The sequence below is a fragment of the Sus scrofa genome, chromosome 8 (genome assembly GCF_000003025.6).
Source record: "Sus scrofa isolate TJ Tabasco breed Duroc chromosome 8, Sscrofa11.1, whole genome shotgun sequence".
Classification (NCBI taxonomy): domain Eukaryota; kingdom Metazoa; phylum Chordata; class Mammalia; order Artiodactyla; family Suidae; genus Sus; species Sus scrofa.
In genome coordinates this window covers 138,502,411-138,520,990 of record NC_010450.4, presented here as the reverse complement: position 1 = coordinate 138,520,990, position 18,580 = coordinate 138,502,411, and the positions used below count along the sequence as shown (strand labels likewise).

At 37.8% G+C, this 18,580-nt stretch overlaps 1 long non-coding RNA gene across 2 annotated transcripts in view; it reads left to right on the top strand.

Annotated features, from left to right (window-relative positions):
- LOC102167132 overlaps positions 1–18,580 on the top strand; it is a 690,997-nt gene that overhangs the window by 125,529 nt on the left and 546,888 nt on the right. Inside the window, exon 1 of one of the 2 annotated variants that reach the window (XR_002346481.1) lies at positions 10,120–11,719. The exons of the other annotated variant lie outside the window; for it this stretch is intronic. This is a non-coding gene — a long non-coding RNA (uncharacterized LOC102167132). Of the gene's footprint in view, positions 1–10,119; positions 11,720–18,580 lie in introns of those variants that run through there. 2 annotated transcript variants of the gene reach the window in all.

Genomic DNA, 18,580 nt, shown 5'->3' with positions numbered 1-18,580 from the left:
TTAGGGCCACATCTGCACTGTATGGAAGCTCCCAGGCAAGGGGTCAGATCAGAGCTGCAGCTGCCGGCCTATGATGCCACAGCCACAGCAACACCAGACCTGAGCAGTGTCTGCAAGCTACCCCGCAGCTGACACACCAGATCCTTGATGCACTGAGCAAGGCCAGGGATCAAACCCGCATCCTCATGGATACTAGTTGGGTTTGTTACCACCGAGCCACAATGGGAACTCCAGGAGTTAACATCTTGTTCTTCAGTTTTTGTGTATTTGCATGTTTATCCATCCTTTCATCCATTCATCTATCAGAACACATTTAGACCTTTCCATTATTGTTGTTGTTATTTGCTAAACCATGTGCTAAATACTCAGTAAATATTTTTAATTACATTGAATTAATATGCTCTTGGAAGCCAAAGATGAAATCATACAGTTTTAGTCCTTGCAATTAACACTTCACCTATAGGTATGTAATATGTCAGAAATATAATAAATGTTCAAAAATTATGTAGGAATAGGAGGTGGGCACTTGGATACTGGCATCAGCTTTTTTACTACCGGCTGAGTAACTTCAAGATGTCATACAATCTCTCTGTGAATTTTTCCATTGTTAAAATATGGGTAAAGATATTGCCCTACGTAACTTACGGTGCTATTGAAATGGTTGAATAAAAGAATATAAGTGAAAATATTTTGAAAACCATCCAAAATAGTATTAATATGATGATTAAGTATATGGTTATGTTTCAGATATGGTGTGCCTGGAAATAATGTGTCCCATAGTGAGAGAAATTGTGTTCATTAGGAGATTAGCATAAATAAACTGATGGCACTGTTCTACTGTCCAAAGCCCCAGATTATAAATTTAGGTTTACTTTTAATGTACTAGTCAATACAAATTTCCTTCATATGAAATGGATACCAAGTTTAGCAACGACAGTTCCAATTTATCTGTTTTATAGAAAGGAACACAGTATAAAAATAGAGGACAGATTATTTTAATGTTGAAAATTTGGAGGCTGAGTTACCTGATGATTTTCTGTATTGAGGGTTTAAAATCATAATTTCAAAGGCTAGCTTGTAATTATAGTTCCTTAACATGCACGAGCTTAAAATTTGAGGCTTTTTCTATTCTGCTCATTTTTTTAAACAAATTTTGAAATAACTGAGAGATAGGACGTAGGAATCAAACAAATAGGAATCCTTATTACTTCCACCAGCGGAATTAGTGGATATTACTGTAGATTTACAGCGAGAAAGGGCTTACTCCTTTATCGCTTGATTTGAACTTTCCTTCTCTCCTCAGAACTACAGGCTCCCCCTTGCAGAGGTGGGTCCTGAGCTGCTAAAGCTTGCAGCCTGCAGTCAGGCGGGAGATGCAAGAGAGGAACCAGAGATGCTGAGCTGAATGGACTCCATTACTTCTCCCAACTTTGTTGATTAGATCCGTCAGTCTTCCACGATAGGAGTGAGCCTGAGTACCTCTTCCACGGTTTGCCCCCTGGGGAAGAGATTGAAAATTCCCCCTTCTAGTTGGAACCAAGAGAAGTCGTAGCAGGTATTTTCCATTCGTCATTATTACCCGTTGCTCACTGAACTAACTCTACCGCAGCAGGAGCTCAGGCCACGCCAATAGGGACTGTCACCATCTACTGGACTCTAAGAGAGAGAAGAAAGGCCCTGCCCTTTCATACTTCTTCTGCCACCCCTAAACCCACCCCACCTTTACTTTTTAAAAATCTAGCCAAGAGTTTGGCCCTCCTGCTTAAAAACAAAACAAGTCATTTCTTGAACATGTAATAGTCTATCTTTCACTTGACGAAGTTGGGTTTGTTAGTTGCTAAGACTTTATGTTGCAAATATTTAGCGATTCAGTGGTATAGCATTTATATAGGGAAATCATGAAGTTCTCAAAAACCAATCTTACTCTTCTGAGTCGGGCTTTCATCTCTCATTCTGGAAAACTGAGGTTGTTGATTTTAAATGGTAGATGATCGGGTACTTGCAATCTCTCAATAGATATTAACAGTCAGTTGGCCAATTACTGTTGAATGAAAAGTGTCAAAAGATAATTTCAGTGCATGATGTTTAGACGACACTCTCTTGGTCAGAAAAAAAGACTGACTGAATTTTACACCCCTTAGTCGAACATCTTGTTCTGTGTGCCAGGCATTGGGCCAAATGCTATAGAAAACACAAAAAGACTAAAATGCTAAAATATGAATGGTTCCCACCTACCATATATGAACAATTTTGTCTATAAGCATTTACATTCTAGTAGAAATATGCTGAAATAGATCCCAATAGTAGAGGCCCAGGGTCACAAACAAAATAGAACAAACCCCAAACTGACTGGATTAAAAATAATGGAAAAGACACTCATACCAAAGGCATGATTCCAGCTGGTGGGCGGTGTGTTAGAACAAATTACACCACAGAATCCACAAGAGCATTATTCAGCTGGACAATAGCACAAAGCCCTAAATTCCTGGGAGGGAGCTTTGAATAGATCAGTTAGTCTCTCCGTTTGAATAGATGGTGTTGGGCAGAAGCTTCTCAGAAGAGTGTGGGAGGAAAGAGGAGGCCATATGATGAATATCTTATCCCTGAGCTTTAAAATGAGAACAACGGGTTTCTCTCATCCAAACTGAATTGAGATGATCAAACTATTAAAAATAGCCGGGAAATGAGGTAACTTCAACCTGGGCATCTTAATGCCACACGGGGCGTTTCCAGAGATGGAATGAATTACTTTATAGAATAGCACTGTCATTTCTTTATTTTTCTTCATTTCTTTTTTTTAACACAATTTAAGTTCATGAAATTAAATTTCACATCGTCTTCCAGGTTAAACGAGACATTCGCCCTCCTGAATATGCCCAATAGGCCTCAAGTCTGCCTGCGGATGGCATTCGAGGAGTAAATAAATGCTAGTTGTTGTTTTTTGCTTGTTTGCTTACGTCACAGACTTCCTCATCGCAGAGTTCTAGAATTCTTAAAGTTTGAAGTATTTCAATAAAAATCATCTAAGAATAATCTCTCACCCATTTCGGTCATGCCTTCTCCTCAGGCATCTCGGAGAGGACCATAGGGGGTGCGTCGCCTCCTGAGTGAGCGTGGTTTGGTCGTTTCAGCAATTCAGAAGTTCTTTTTCTAGGTTGAGACAAAATCTCCTACCTGACAGCTTGCACCCGCAATCCCATTTCTGATCTTCAGATAAACGCAGAGAACTGTTTGTAGATGCCTTTAAATGTTTGAAGGTAGTGCTAAGGTCTTCTCTTCGTTTCCCTTGAACCAATCATATTGAGACCCTTCAGTTATGCTTTGTGTGGTATCTTTTTTTGGAGGGTGTCTTAGGAATAATATTTCTCTGTAATTTTTATTTCATTGCTACTGAAATGACCACATGCCTTCCCTCTCCACTTTTTTTGGGCCTTTTCCACACTTCTCTTCCCACACAAAATTGTTGCAAGGTGACTTGGGGGTATAAATATGGGTTGGGCTTTGCATGAACAGATGGACTCGGAGCTTTAAAAGTTTGAGAGGGATTCAGAAGAGGAAGCTCCTTCTTGCAAAGAAGACTTCTCTGCAGACCACGGCTGTGTGCACGCTCACCAGCCAACTTTTGAATGGACAGGAAACCGTGGTAGTCTGTTTTCTTACACTTAGTAGCAAATTAGCACAAAACCGGTGGTCTTACCGTGTTCTACTTGGCCGTGTGCTATACCTCAGACCTTATGTCCACTTTTTATGGGTCAAAGCAGGAACAGATACTTCCAAATGATTGAGGACAAGAATCTTTCTGTGCAAAGCTGTTTTATTTGGGGCCTAGTTTAGTTTTGTGACTATGTTTAGTCATTGTACCGGGTAATTTCTCATTTGCCCATTGTTTTTATTTTTGTTTTTTTAAAATTGAGAAACTGTGAGCATATAACATTATATTGGTTTCAAGTTTGCAATACAATGATTTGATATTTGTATACACTGCAAAATGATCACCAAATAAGTCTAGCTGACATTTGTCACCATACGCAGTAACAAAAAAATTGAGAATTTTCAAGATCTACTCTCTTAGCAACTTTCAAATGTGCAATGCAAAATTCTAGTGGCCATGCTATACATTACATCCCCATGACTTAATTATTTTATAACTGGAAGTTTATGCCTTTTGGCTCTCTTTACCCGGTTCACCCACCCCCTCAGCCCCACCTCTGGCAACCACCAGTCTGTTCCCAGTATCTTTACGCATGAGTGTGGGTAAGAACTCACATGGAAGTGAGATCGTGCAGTGCTCATCTCTGCCCGTCTGACTTTGTTCACTTAGCGCAGTGTCCTCAAGGTCCATCCATGTTGTCACAGCGGCAAGATTTTGTTCATCCTTTTGTGGACACTTAGGTCGCGTCCGTATCTTGCTGTTGTAAATCCTGCTGCAGTGAACCCGGGCGTCCGCGTAACTTTCTGAGTTAATGTTGGCGTTTTCTTTGGAAAAATACCTGGAAGCGGAATTGCTGGATTGTCGGTAGTTCTGTGTTTCATTTATAAAGGAGCCTCCGTACCGTTTTCTGCAGCGGCTGTACGGATTCACGTTCCTACCACCGGTGGTTCCCTTGGTCCCGCTTCTCTTGACTTGGTCTTGCCTGAGAGTCGAAGGCAAATACCAGCTATTACCCAGAAATAGTCATCTAATTGATGCTGAAGGAGTCCAGGCTTTGTCTCTGATGCTTCTGGTGTTCTGATATTCAAAACTGCATTCCCCTGTGAGTTTTAAATCATAGCAGGTTATTGAGGAAACAACAACAGCAGCAGTAAAATTCAGGATATTCTAAAAGCCTCGTTGTACGTTAAAGAAAGGATTATGAAAAACGGTGACTGGGTGCTCTGAACAGTGGGGGAAACTAATCTGTGTGTTGGGGTGATGCAGGAGTGATGCCAGGGCTGTACAGGGTGATGTGAGTTCAGGGAAGGAGCGTGAGTAAGAAGGGGACATGCAGGAGACTGTGTCTCAGATAACCATCCTTTGTGAGAACTTCCGTGGCTGACACTCGCCCCAAACAACAGTGCCTTAACACATTTTGCCTGAGAAAGTGGGTCACCCAAACTTCGCACCCTTCCAGAAACCAGCAGGTGGACAGACTTCATTTTACCTTGAGGCACCAGGGAGGGACCCTCTTTTCCAGTCCACACTGCACTGCTCTGGAGACTCCCCCTGCCACTCTAGCCCCATCTCCAAACTTTTGACACTAGCCTAACATTAGTTGTGTGTGTAATGAATGAGGAGGAGTGGCAACACGCCATTCCCTGCCACGGACCTGAGAAATTCCACTGAAATATTCCCTCTGAAGCAGAATCTGACCTCAAGCACACAGCCTCCTTTGTTCACGGCTCCCACACCACTCTCTACCGAAGCAGTGGCTTTTTACCAGTAGAAGCTCAAGAAGGATGTGCAAAATAGAGTACAGGGATATACAAATCTTTATTTTATTAACACTGTAAATTCCATTTTCTCAGAATGGCCAATTTTCCCCTGCCTAGAAGCAAAAAGACAGTTAAAGGAACTTTTGGTGACATTCCCTTTGTTTAATGAAGCTTGGCGTTACGGGCAAGTGCCTTGAACTGCCGTCATTATCTGCATGACTGGATAAGGGCTGAGGACCCAGATCTGTGCGAAGAGTTTTATTGCAAATAGGCACATTGATCATATTCATAATCAGACCTACTGGGTCAGCAGTGCTGAGGCGCCAGCAAGCCTGAAAAAGCTGACCAAGGGAGCACTGCTGCTCATAGGTTAATGTCATACTCAAGCAACGAGATCTTTCCTTCTTTATACGCTTGTCTCTGGACATTCTTCTGACAGAGTGGGGATAAGAACCCAAATGCATTTGAACTCTATCCCATGTAACCAATCACCGAGTCACCCTCTGTTCATCTCAGGGCCCTACAAGTGTCCAGAGCCCAGCTTCTTTTAGAGATACATTCCTTCTGTGTAAAGTTTGGTCCTTTGGATCTTCCATTGCTGAATCATTTAGGGAATGATGGAGCTGCTTCACGTAAATACATTGCCTTCTGATTTCCCGTATTGACAGTGGCCATCACATTCAGAAAAGAGTATTTCAAAGAGGTCACTATTCGAAGGTTCAGCGTGAATGTCAAGCCACATGTTTGTTTCTTTATTTCTTTGGCGAGTAAGCTTTAAAATATGCTTCTGAGCACCTAAACATCTTATTTAAAAATTCAGCTTTAAGTCATTGCGCTTGTGAAAGTGTGACAAACATGTTACTATCATGATCAGTCAGAGGTGTTTATTTCACAGCAGTGCCTTCGTGTATTGCATTGTGGGCACAACACAGGGGCGACCGAAAAGCTGAATGCCTTCTCCTAGGTTACAAATTTGGAAGAAATACAAGCACATGCATTTTAGATTGTATGCCTCCCAATTCTGCTCAAAAGAGTAACAAAGCTAAGGAGGTTTTTTTTTTTTTAAGTCACTAAATGGCGTGATGGTGTCGGCAGGGATTTGAAATTTGAGTCAAGTATGACGTTAAAGAGGAAGAGTTTGAGATTAATAGCATATGGTGAAAGCACCAGGAACTTAATTTGATGTTCTCTGTTCATACAGAAAAATGATGTTACCATCCCATTGCGAAATGGACGTGCTCTGTGAATTATTTTTCTATTGGTGATGAATTGGCAGTGAGCTGTCTGTGAGTGGTAGCTCAGCTGACCTTGTGACCAGTGACAAGCATAATCAGGTGGCTGACAAGGGTGAGAAGTTGACCGAGTCGTCCGAATGATGAACTCTTGAGTTTGTGCGATTTCCTCATTGGCTCTGCTAACTGGACACAGAGTGCACCAAACGGTTGGGAAGGAACATGTGACCAATTGGGTAATCATTTCTCCATAGTCTTGATTCAGAAATGATTGGAATTCAGTTCAGGCCATGATTCTTCTATCATATGTTAAAAGATGAGGAAGAATTTTTAATCTAAGCAAGCAAATATATACATTTGCATATGAAAGTGCTTTTAGATTTTTTTCCCCCATATTATCAAATAAACTCAAGATCATCTGAAAATAGTGGTCCAATGAACTTTATCACTGATTTGTGTTTAGTCAAATACTTAGTTAATACTAAGTTCATAGTAATTTGATTTAAACCATTAGTTGGAGGAAATTGAATCACAGAATAATTTTTAAAGTTTTTAAAAATTTATTTATTTATATATTTATTTATTTATTTTTGCTTTTTTAGGGCTGCACCCACAGCACATGGAGGTTCCCAGGCTGGGGGTCAAATTGGAGCTATAGTTTCTGGTCTATACCACAGCCACAGCCACACAGGATCTGAGCCACATCTGCAACCCACACCATAGCTCATGGCAACGCCAGATCCTTAACCCACTGAGCGAGGCCAGGGATCGAACTCACAACTTCATGGTTCCTAGTCGGATTTGTTTCCACTGTGCCATGACGGGAACTCCTGAATCATAGAATTTTAGAAATAAGAGACTTATGGTTTAATCACTTACTTTATAACTAAGTAAGTGTGCGGGTCAAGAAAGTAAATGATTATCCTGAGACACTAGGGTGGAGACGGCCAGAGATTTAAATCTCAGGGCTCCCGATTTCTAGCTCAGTGTTCTCTAGCTTACATGTTGTAATAATTTGTATTCTTCAGTTTTTGACACATGAATATTCATTTCTGATGCCCCCAAAACCTTGAAGAACACAACCATTCTGGTAGCCATGGTAATTGTGTATGAGACCCCTATTCTGTTTTCTGTCTTATCATTTATTTGGCTAGTAAGCTTTTACAAGATATTTTTCAACACATTCAGTACATACTGTGTCCTTTAAAAATGTTTTATTTGGAAATTATTTCATACTTACGGAAAAGTTGCAACAAAAGTACAACAAACTCCACTTCCACAAGTATTAACGTTTTATTATCATTCCCTCATTCTCTATTATATGTCCTTATTATTTTTTATTTCTGAACCATTTGGAATTGTTGCAGATGTAGCATCTTAGCATTTCAGGTGTGTATTTCCTAAAAAAAAAGAGCATTTCCCTACATAGTCATGGTATAACCATCAAAAATCAGGAAATTAGCATTAATAAAATGCTACTAATCCACCCCATTTAAATTTCACCTTTTGTGCCAGTTAGATCCTTTAGAGGTTCAAGATGCAATTGGGAAGCATGTATTTCTGTTAGTTTTCATGTCTCTTAAATCTCCTTAGAGCTGGAACAGTTCTTTAGCCTTTTCTTGTCTTTTAGGATCTTGACAAGTTTAAAAAGTATGGGCTGGTTACTTTATAGAATGTCCCTTGTTTAGATTCATCTGCGATTTCTTCACGATTAAATTTAGGTTATGAATATTAAGCAGGAATACAGCAGGAATGATGCTATATTATTTTCAGTGTATAATACCAAGAAGTACACTCTGCTAAGATTTGCTGGCGTGCATACTTTGATTACTTGATTAAGGTGTTTTCTGCCAAGCTTTTCTATTGTAAAAGTATTTTGTACTTATTAAAAAATAAGTAATTAGTGAGTATCTGTGGAGAGACATTTGAGACCATGTACGTTCTCCTGTTCCCCACCCAACTTTCATCCATTAATGTTATAGCATCTATTGATGATGCTTGTCTGAAACAATTACTTTTTTCATAGTTACCAAATAACGATTTTCAAATTCCAAGATTCCGCTACATTGTTAGTTGACATTTGACTCTAAGGAAGACCTTTGAATCTTCCCCATTTGTTTCATCATCATGTAGTCATATCAGTATGAATGCAAAGATACCATTTTTTTTTTTTTTTTTGCTTTTTTGCTTTTTAGGGCCTCACCCACGGCATATGGAGGTTCCCAGGCTAGGGGTCCAATCGGAGCTACAGCTGCTGGCCTACCCCACAGCCACAGCAATGCAGGATCCTTAATCCACTAAGCGGAGGCCAGGGATGGAACCTGCAACCTCATGGTTCCTAGTCGTATTCGTTTCCATTACGCCATGATGGAAACTCCAAAGATACCACTTTTATTCACTAGGTTATAATTTTTTTATTTTGTTACTCTGTCCCATAGCGGGAGTTGCTTCAAGCAGATTCAGTGTCTTCTGGACATGTACCCTTTATTTTATTTGAGAATTTCATTACTTTCTGGCAAGCCAAGATATATTGTAGAATTATAGCCTTTTTCTGCCCCAGCCCTGAAATCAGACAATTCTTTAAGGAACTCTGTTTATTTTTAGTGGATTGTGGTATTTAGAAACCAAAATCTGTGCTGGGTATGTGCATGGCTATGGGGCATTATTGCTTCTAGGTCTCTCAGGAAACATGTCTAGGAAATATGTGTATGTTCATGTGTGTGTATGTGTGTGTATATACAGATACACATGTGTATAAACACACATGTAATACACAAACACACATGTATATACAGATACATACACATGTGTATAAACACACATGTCATATACAAACATGTCGATCTTAAAAAACCCTTGAACTTACACTGATACCCTTAGTTCCAGTCTAAAACAACAGTGTGATTCTAGCCTTTTCCCTTTTCATACTTATAAAAATTCTTTCTATGACATCAAGAACATCTGGCTTTCCTTAACTACAAAGTACTCGTTTACTAATTCCCTTGTGCATACAAATCTCAGACACATTGGCCATCTCCTTGGCCCTGACACTATGGGCCCCAGCAAATGTGATTTCTTCTCAGGCCTGACCCCAGAGGAAATACTAGGCATGAACATGCTAGGAGAATCCCCTACTGGGATGTCTTGATCCCCCCACCCCCCATCAACCTTCACAAAATTCCAGTGTAGTCCATGGTCAAGTCTTCTCTTGCCCCAGCTCAGTGCAGTGCATATACCAGATGAATTCTTGTCCAAAAAATTCATTCTAGCAAAATATATTTATAACTAATCCAAGTTCACTTTCACATTAAACTATACCACCTCACAGGTAGTGTGAATACCTTATAATAACAAAATAATCTTAATTTCTCCCTTTCATCCCTTGTTGTGTATATATATATATATATATATACAAATAATATATATAGTAAATATGTATGTAATATAATAAATATAAGCATATATAATAAAATGCATCATCATTATTTTTTTGAGCAAACTGTTGTCTGTCAGATAAATCAAAAATAAGAAAGTAAAAGTTATTTTACCTTCGCTTATGCCTTCTCTTATGTTCTTTCTTCATATAGTTTCAAGTTTCTGATTTATATCATTTTTCTTCCCTCTAAAGAACTTCTTTTAACATTTCTTGCAAGGAGGCTCTGCTGGCATCAAACTTCCTTGATTTTCATCTTTTTTTCTCCTTCACTCTTGAAAGATAATTTTTCAGGGTACAGATTGGTTTACCTTTTTCTCTCCGTACTTTAAATATTTCACTCAATGCTCTTCTTGCTTCTGTGGTTTCTGAGAAGCTAGATGGAATTCTTACTTTTGCTTCCTCTGCTTTCTTTCAAATTTTTTTTCTTTAATTTTCTCTTGTTTGAAAATGATATGCCTGTGCGTAATTTTGATTGTTTGTTTCTGTATGTTTCTGCTTGGTGTTCCTTGAGCTCCCTGCACCTTGTTTGGTATCTGACATTAATTAGTGAAAATAGTCATTGTTTATTGTATCCCTTTCTCTCTTCAGATCCCGGGAGCCCCATTATATGCGTACGTTCTACTTTTGGTAGTTGAGCCACTGTTCTTGGGTATTCTGTCCTGTTTGTTTTATTTATTTATTTTTCAGTGTGCATTTCAGTCTTGGAGTTTCTATTGAGATTCCTCAAGATCAGAGACCCTTTCCTCACCATGTGTAGTTTGCTGAAAAAACCCATAAAAGGCTTTTTTTTCATTTCAATAACACTGTTTTTGGTCTGTAGCATTTATTTTTGGTTCCTTCTTTGAATTTCCATCTCTCTGCTATGCTGCCCTTCTTTTATCGCTGCCTACTTTATCCATTAGAGCCTGAGAATATTAATCACAGTTGTTTAAAATTCTCAGCCTGAAAATTACAACAACACTGCCATATCCAAGATTGGTTCTGATGCTTGCTTTGTCTCTTCAATCTGTGGGTGTTGGGTGTTTTTTTTTTGGTTTGTTTTTGTTTTACATTTTAGTATGTCATAGTTTTTTTCTTGATAGCTGGACATGAGGTACTGTCTACAATAAGCAGACATTTGTAATGAGGTGGTGAGGTGTCGGGGAGGGAGGTGTCCTATAGTCCTATGATTAGGGCTCAGTCTTTTAGTGATCCTGCACCTCGAGACTGTGAAACTTCACAAGTTCCCTACCCAAACCTCAGGCAAGACAGGACGGCTAGAGTGGGATGAGCTTGGGTATTTCACGTCCCTGAAATCAATTAGGCTCTGATGAAACCTAGCTGATGAGGCTCTACTTAACTAGTTTCTCCTGCTGGTGGACCTGTGAAGAAGAACATGGCTGTCTGATTTCAGAATGGTTCCTTTCCACCTCTCTCTGCTGGAGGCTAAAGAAGAGTTTTTTGCTCCAGCTTTTCTTTGAGGTCTTGGTGGGGCTCCTGGAGGTTAAACCCACAAAAGTGTGCTTTCCTCCCAGTGCCTGGGTGCTCTGGAGTTTCTACCCCTCAAATTGAGGCTTCCACAGTTTTGTCGGTTACGCTTGAGGTTCTCCTGCTCCAGGCTGGTTGCTGTGGGGGCTTCCACTCATGGATTTCTGCGCTGGTAAGTTGTGGTTATCTGTCTTTGCTTGTTGGTCTCTCCAGTTGGGCAGCCGTGGTTTGCCCTGTGGCCTCACTTCTCTTAGAAATCTAAGAAGAGCTGTTGGTTTTGGTTGGTTTAGCTTTTTTTTTTTTTTTTTTGGTTGGTTTTTGTTGGTTTTGCTGTTAAGACAGCGGTGAATTCCAAGCTTATGGGAAACCAGACGGAAAATTAGAAGTTTTTAGGCCTCTTAAAATTTCTTTCAGCAATGTCTTAGAGTTTTCAGTGGATAGGTCTTGCACATGTTTTGTTAATTATTCCAAGGTGTTTCATATCTTGATGGGTATTTTCTACAATTTTATTTTATAATAATTCATTGCTACTATATGGAAATACAATGACTTTTGTATACTGAACTTGTATCTTGCAAACTTGAATGTGTCAAAAATCCAGAAATAGCAACATTAAAGCCACCAAATTAATAAATAGTATTTAATGAATTGATTATGTGTATAATAATTCTAGAAGTGGGAGCTTTCAAAATTAAAAATTGATATGAAGCTCAGAGGCATGAAGTTACAGGATGGCTTATAAAGAGAAACCGAGGAAATTGTTTACCCTGTGCAATGACAGGTTACTGCCATGGGGGTTTCTAGACATCAAGGGATGGGTTAGAAGTGGTTGATTGTCTCATACATACCATGTTTAAGAAGAGTCTTTGTGATTGATAGAGACTTTTACAAGAAATACCCCTAGGTTACTTGTGTTCATGAAGTAGGCGAGGCTTAATTTTGCTAACATGGCTTAAATGGTTTTGTCTGCTCAAGTCTCTCCATTTTTATATTTAATTTTAACACTAGTAAGTAGCCTTTTTTTGCACATTCTTTAAGATTCTCTGCATTGATGGCATGTATCGTTGTCTGAATAGGGGCAAATATTTTTTTCTTCTTTTCCAATTCATATGCCTTTTATTTCTTGTCCTTTCCTTATTGCCATAGCTAGCACCTTTAAAATAATCTTGAGTAGCATTGATGAGAGCAAACATCTTTGCCTTGTTCCTGATTCTTGGGGAAGTTCATTTTGATGTTGGCTGTGGATTTTTGTAGATGCCCCTTATAATGATGAAGTTACCTTCTTTTCCTAATTTGCTGAGAGTTTTTAATCAAGAATAGGTGTTCACTTTCATCAGGTGCTGTTTATTCACCCCTTTTTAAACCTAATGTGTTGAATTACAGTAATTAATTTCGAAATGTTAAACTAACCTCATTTTCTTAAACCCCACTTAGTCATGATATATTATTCATTTTATGTATTCCTGGATTTGATTCACCAAAAATTTTTAAAATAATTTTTACATCTATTTTCATGAAGCATATTTGCATGTATTTTTCTTCTATTTAACAGTTTTTTTAGTCATGCCCACAGCATGTGGAAGTTCCTAGACCAGGGATCAAACCTGCACCATAGCAGCGACCTGAGCCACTGCAGTGATAACACCAGATCCTTAACCCACTGCGCCACAAGGGAACTCCCTGTTCTTCTTTTCCATGATGTCTTTTTCTGGTTTTGTTATCAAGGTAATTCTGTCTTCATAAAAGGAACTGGTAACTGTTCTCCCTGCCACCCTCCTTCTTTTCTCTGGAAGAATTTTTGCGTCTTTGTTTTCCTTAAGTGTTAGGCAGAATCCACCCAGGAAAGTATAAAGGCATGTGTGGATGTTATTTTCATTGTGGGAAAAGCTTATTCAGATTTTTCATAGATCCAGGTATCTCAGACTATGTATTTATTCTTGAGTCAGCCTTGATAGTTGGTGTCGTGTCTTTCAAACTATGTGTCCATTTTTATCTAAGTTGGATTTGTTAAGATAAAGTTGACCTTAAAGTTTGCTCATTATCTTTTTGATATTGATAAAGTATTTAGTGATGACTTTTATTTTTGATATTGGTAATTTGAATGTTCTCTTTTTCCTGATAAATCTGGATAGAAGAATTCAATTTATTGGTCTTTTCAAAGATCAGTTTTTGGCTTCATTGATTTTTCTCTAATTTTATTTTATATTTAATTGAATTCTAATTATTTCCTTAACTCATCACTTTGGGATTAATTTCTTTTTTTCTAACTTCTTAGTGCAGTAGCTGACGTCTTTAATTTGATCTAAACCTTTTCTGTTTTGTAATACTTAGGCATAGTATGCTATGAATTCCTCTCTAAACACTGCTTTTGCTGCATTTCTCAAATACTGATTTGTTGCAGTTTTAATACCATCCACTTCAAAATGTTTTCTAATGCTCTTTGTGATGTCTTCCGTGATTTGAAGTTTCCTTAGAAGTAAGATATAAAACTTGAAAATATTTTGGATTTTATAGATGTTTTATTTTCGCTGACTTCTAAGTTTTGGCCAAAGAAAATACTCGTAAGATTTCCATCTTTCAAACTGTATTGAGGCTAATGTTTATAGTCTAGCATATGCTCCGTCTTGGTTGCTATCCCATGTGACCTGGAAAGACCATGTAACCTGAAGTTGTGGCATTAGAGTGTTCTTCAGATTAGGAGGACTGTCAGTGTTGTTCAGAGGCCATTATTATACATGGCTTTGCTGATTGTTCTGTTAATTGTCAAACAATATCTGTTAAAATCCCCAAATAACACAATAGATTTGTCTTTTTTTTTTTTTTTTTGGAGTTTTTGCTTCCTATATTTTGAAGCTCTTTTATTGGGTCAAGTATTTTTATAGTTGTCTTCTTAATACGTTGACTTTTATAATGAAAAATCTCCTTCTCTATCTCAAAATACCACTTATATTCAAGTTTATTTCTTCTTAGATTAACATTCAGTTGTGTTGACGTTTACAATGCTTAGACAACTTTCATTTTCAGTATTTGTGTTTTCTTCTTAAAGTTTTGTATGTAGAAGATGGTTGATTTATATCCATGTGGCGATCTCTGCCTACTGATTCAAGTTTTTTAAATTTCATGTAACTATTGATATGATTGCACTTAGATCTGCTTTTTTACTATCCATTATAACTTTTCTTATTGAAGTTTTTCTTCCCTTTCATTTTTTGCCTTTTTAAAATTAATCAAATAAATTTAAAATTCTATTTTTATACCTCTGCTTGTTTTCTATCTCTGCTTTAGTGGTTGCCACAAAGGTTGTATGTAGTTTATTCAGTCTACTTAGAGATAATTTTAAATTATTTCTTATAAAATATAGGAGCCTTATAATGGTACATATTTCCATTTTCTCTCCCTTCTTAAAACTGTTATCATGTATGTATCTCTTTACTCCATAAAGCAACAAATAATGTTATATTTTTGCCTTATATACTCATATAACATATAAAAAATAGAGAAAAGAAAAATAGTTTTATATTTACCCATACTTTTACTGTTTATGTTCTTCATTCTTTCCTGTAGATTTGAGTTGTCATCTAGTGTCATTTACTTTCAGATTGAAGAACTCCCTTTAGCATTTCTCATACTACTTATCTTTTTTTTTTTTTTTTTTTTTTTTTTTTCCGTCTTTTTGCCTTTTCTGGGGCCACTCCCAGAGCATATGAAGGTTCCCAGGCTGGGGGTCTAATCGAAGCTGTAGCCGCCGGCCTACACCACAGCTACAGCAACACAGGATCGGAGCCGCGTCTGCGACCTACACCACGGCTCACAGCAACGCCGAATCCTTAACCCACTGAGCAAGGCCAGGGATCGAACCCACAACCTCATGGTTCTTAGTCGGATTCATTAACCACTGCGCCATGATGGGAACACCTCATACTACTTATCTTTTCTTGACATTTTTTCTCCTACTTTGTTTATATAAAAATGTTCTTAATTTGCTTTCATTTTTGAAGTTTAGCTTTGCTGTAATATATGTAACTTTGTATCCTTTAGTGCTTTGAACATGCCATTCCGTTGTCTTTTGGCTCTCATGGTTTATGATAAGTCAGTCATCGAGTTTCGTGACACTCTCACTTTCTCCAGACCTCTTGAAATGTTTTGCTCTAGCTTCTTTCAAGATTATCTCCTTATCTTTTGCTTATAACAGTTTGTCTTTGATGTGTCTAGCTATAGATTTCTTTTAACTTATCTTGATTGATATTTGTGGACCTTTCTGGATCTGTAAATTAATATATTCTACCAAATTTTTAAATAATTTCTAGTTACTTTTTTCCAAGTTTCTCCTACCTGTCTCCTTTCTTTTTGGAGTTTCAAATAGATGGATGTCAGACTATTTCAGAGATTCTGCTCTTTTTTCCTCTGTTCTTCGACTTGGAGAATTTTTACTGATTATTTTAAGTACACAGACTCTCTTTTTCAGCCATGTGAATATATAATATTGAAGTTATCTACCCAACTTATGGATTCCGTCTTAATTTTCAGATGCTTTACCATCTTTGGGCTTTGTACTCCAACACTTTAAGCTTTCTGTGGCTAAACTGTACACAGCTGGGAAATGTACTCAACTGGGAAAAGCTTTAGACTAAGATTCTGTATAACTTTACCTTTCAAGAGCTTATTTCTCCTTGGTCTCTGTGTTTTTCACCATACTTTTAGCCAGGTATTTGGACAATTTATGCTCTGAATTTTGTTCTATTTCCTTGATTCTCTTAGATCAGAATTCCTCTTTTACATTTCTAGCTGCTTTCTCTGTACTGAACTCTGGTATCTGGCACTTTCACCCTGTGCTACTGTGGTTTTTCCCTACGTCGCTTTCTGTAGCTGTCAGGGTTGATGGCGCTTGGGGGCCAAAAAGTCATAAAGTCGAATTCATGCTCCTTTTAGTTACAGTTTTTAAAAGGCTAAACTCTCTTCCTGTTTCCGAATGCTTTATGCTTTAGGGTATATTCAGATGATCGTTCCTTTTTTTATTTTCTCCACTTTTTATGAGTATTGCCTGTAGACTGTTTGCCTGGCCCTGTCGCTCCATGACCGTTCACCCTCCAGCCGCGCTGTCAGTGACGGTGTCTGCGGTGTTATTTCTCCGTTGATCCAGGAGAATCTTCTGTCGATCTTCAAAACAGTGTTTCTGTCTCTTATGGTGCATTTTATTGTTTTCCAGAAATTTCTTATTCGTTCTCTTTTTCCTGTTATTTCATAGAATTTGGAGTGGGTGTAGAAATAGATACAAACACTGTGTTTCCCACCTCCACCCAATCTTCTCAAAATTGGTTATTTGAAGATCATGTGTTTCTTTTAAATTTCATGTTTATAGATGAGCAAATTCCCTGCAATCAAGAACATTTCAAATTATAAGTGTTTCCAAAAATAAATTCCTGGAAATTGAAGAAAAAGGTTATTTGAATTTAGTTACTCAGACTAGAGTTTTGGGTTCAGATTAATTGGCGAATTCCCCATTTTGTTTTCTTAGGTCCGTATAGCCTAATACCTTTGGTCTTCCTCCAGAAATGTTTTTATAATACTTGGCTTTTCTATTCTTTCTTTCAGACATATTTATAAGCAGGCTCTTATTTTTATTCACAGTTACATTTTCAGGTCTCATTTACTCATCTCGATTTATACTTCTTGTGGGCAGGGACTTTGCATGCACAAAGAATTAACTCCAAGGTTTGGGGGATTTTGATTCAAAGTCTTTATTTTATTTTTTCCAATTTACTCTAATGAACGATAAATGAAAAGGGGCAAATTCACTTAACCTGGGCACTTGATTTAATGTAAATATTATAAGGAAGCTAGTGCAGAGGTATGGCTGTTTTATCCCTTTTCCAGCAGCTGACTAGATAGATAATATCCGTATTTTATCTTTGTTGTTTTTGAAGAAAATTGAGCACTATTGCTTGAAAATTTTCACTGCTTAAATATTTTTAGTTTTTTATGTAAAAGCTTTTTGAGTTTAAGATATAGATATCCTGTTCTTTAATTATAATTTATTAGAATTCCAAGATACTTTTCAAGCAAGACGTGGAAGATATAGGAATATAAGATTTTTAAACTAAGTATTTGTTTGCTCATGTAGCTAGAGTTTGCCTCATTGTTTCGAAGTCCAGTAGTTCAAGTAAAGACCTCATCGCCACTGATTATCCATGAAAAATGACACGATAAGGAGCTCTCACGAATTTGAGATTCGTTAGCTTCACATTACTTTGTATATGAATTATAATCTTCACAGAAATAGATAAAAGATATATACAAGCAATTACTACTCTGTACAGCGTTATTTATGAAAACGCTAAAGAACATGCGTGTATGTTTGCAATTAAGTTACTGGTTGAACGCTGTGTAAATCATCATGTATCATGTGAAAGTATTTTAAGTAAGCGTTTGAAAGAATTGTGTAGAAGCAATCCACCTGATCTTTGTTCGTCAGGGATTTGCTGTAGTTTATTCTTCCACATCACTGGCTCATGTGCAGAGAGGTGGGGGCGTAATCGTCACTTTTAAAAATATTGATAGTAAGTCTTATGTTCATTACTCCAAACCTGTGATTTGGTTTGACAATTCAAGTTAATAACTTGAGCATCTTACACTGGAGGAATTCAGTATTGTTTTTGCCATTCCACCTCTTTCATATTTACGTAATTTGTAAGTATTGCATTCGCAAAATTACGATAGTAATCGACAGAAGCAAACAGTTTTTTAATGCTGCCCTTCTCTTTCAGATATCTGTGGAAACTATTATTGCTGATCACCAGATACTTCTAGCTCTCTTTTATCTGCAAGCACAGCATTTATTTATCCCCTTGGTAGTTGGCATAACCACGTGCCGTGCTGTAGGCTGATGATACGTATAATTTCCTTGTCAAAATCTTAAGAACCTGTGCTTGGTGTGCGGTGTTTCTTTTCCCCTGTGGCAGGAATTGTAATTGTGCTCGTCCAGTTTAAACCGCGGTCATTTTGGGTCCTTGAGAGACTGTCGTGAACAGAACTG